The following is a 2500-nucleotide window of genomic DNA, read 5'->3' on the forward strand; positions in this document are numbered from 1 at the left end:
CCAAAAAAAAAAAAAAAAAAAAAGAGGAAAAAAAGAGGAAAAAAAAAGAATAAATAAGAATAAATAAGAATAATTATAGGAATAATTAACAATATATAAAGGAATACTAATTACATATTATAATCTTTTTCTTTCTTTTTTCCTGTTTATTACATATACATATATACCTATACATATATACATATATACATATATACATATATACATATATACATATATACATATATACATATATAGATAACCCTCCTGGTGCTGGTGTTGGTGTTATTGCTGCTGCTACTGCTGCTGCTATTGCTGCTGTTGCTGCTGCTGCAGCTGCAGCTGCTGCTTACCTCTTCCTTAGCTGCTTGTATAGCTTGCTGCGCCTGCTGCTGTATTTGTACCTCTAATTCATCAACAGAAGGACGAGGAAGACAAAAAGTACGAAGATGAATATCTTTAGGTACGTAATTACGAAAACGTAAACTTACTCCTTCCTCACTCATATTTACTCTATACACACCAGCAGCAGCAGCAGCAGCAGCAGCAGCAGCAGCAGCAGCAGGAGGAGGAGGAGGGAGAGGAGAGGAGGAGGAGGAGAAGGACGGGGAGGAGGGAGAAGAAACGGAAGGGATAAGGGGAGAAGGAAGAGGAAGAGAGAGAAGGAAGGGGAAGAGGTCAAAGGAGGAGGAGGAGTTGTACTAGAGTATAGCGTCCTGTTGCTGCTGCTGCTGTTTCTGCTGCTGTTGCTGCTGCTGCTGCTGCTGTTGTTGTAAGAGAAGGAGATGTATGTTTGTATATGTAGACAGGTAATATATTAATTAATAAGAGAAAAATAAATTTATAAGAAGAAAAAAAGTATTTATTTCTTCTTTTTTTTCTTCTTTTCTTCTTATATATATGAATAAGGAAGAAGAAAGAATAAATTTATTTATTTTATTTATATAATAAATAAATAAATAAATAAATAAATAAATAATTTATTCTTTTTTTATATTTTATACGCAAAATATTCATCAATATTTATTTCTGATGCGCTGCACTGCAACAATGGCAGCAGCAGCAGCAGCAGCAGCAGCAATAGCAGCAGCAGCAGCCCCGTTCTGCTGCATGCATTTTCTTATGAGGTAAGAAGAATAAATACATAAATATATAATTCTTTTTTATATAATTAATTTGTTTTATTTATTTTATAAGTCTTCTTTTTCTCCTTTTGCTTATTATAACAATATAAAGAGTGTTAATTGCTGCAGCAGCAGCAACAGCAGCAGCAGCAGCAACAGCAGCAGCAGCAGCAACAGTGTCCTTTTCTTTTCTTAGGTGTAAAAAACGACCATAAAATCACCAAAAATACTTCTTTATAGGGCACAGAAGGATCAACACCACCACCGCCACTAGCAGCAGCAGGAGCAACAGCAGCAGGAGCAACAGCAGCAGCAGCAGCAGCAGCAGCAAATATAATTATTTAATTAATTAAATTAATAAAATGGTGCGGCTGCTGCTGCGATTAAAAGCAGATTTGGAGAATGTCGAGAAAATTGAATTTCCTGAGGATTACACCTGGAACTTAAATGGTACTGCAGCAGCAGCAGCAACAGCAGCAGCAGCAGCAGCAGCAGCAGGAATAACAGCATAAGCAATACTAGTACCAGCAATAGAGCAGCAATAGGTGCAGCAGCAGCAGCAGCAACACCAGCAGCAGAACATTACTATTCATTTATGATTATTGTATATGTGTTGCTGCTGTTGCTGCCCTTTCTGCTGCTGTTCCTCCTACCCCTCCTCCTCCTGCTGTTGTTGTTGCTGTTGCTGCTGCTGCTGCTGCTGCTGCTGCATGCATGCATGCATGCATGCATGCATGCAGCCTAGAGGCAAACAATTGGCTACCAACAGCAGGATGTGTTGTAAGAGGACCAAAGAAAAGTTTTATTGATGTTGATTTGTCTGAGGATTGGGCAGACTTTGATGAGGTAAATACACAAATAAATAAATAAATAAATAAATAAATAAATAAATAAATAAATAAATATAATTAATTAATTAATTAATTAATTATACTTTTTTTTTTATTAATATATTATTCCTCTTTTTTTTTTTTGCCTATTTTGTTGTATGTGTACAAATGTAACATTAACACCTAAGCAGCAGCAGCAACTGCAGCAACACTAGCAGCAGCAGCAGCAACAGCAATAGCAACAGCAGCAACAGCAGCAGCAGCAACAGCAGCAACAGCAGCAGCAGCAATTTATTTGTGGTGTATGTGCAGGGGGCGAATGAGAGTGTTGGCATTTATAACGTTGAATTTGATTTTGTTGTCCATAAATAAATAAATAAATAAATAAATAAATAAATAAATAAATAAATAAATAAATAAATAAATTTATATATATATATATATATACAATTATTTACTATCTATTTATATTTAATTAATTATTTATATTTATATTTATTAATGTTTAATTAAATTAAATTAAATATTTATTTTATTTAACATGTATATCTACGCCACACATAAAAG

Source organism: Eimeria maxima, genomic scaffold (assembly GCF_000499605.1).
Source record: "Eimeria maxima Weybridge genomic scaffold, Emw_scaff24, whole genome shotgun sequence".
Classification (NCBI taxonomy): domain Eukaryota; phylum Apicomplexa; class Conoidasida; order Eucoccidiorida; family Eimeriidae; genus Eimeria; species Eimeria maxima.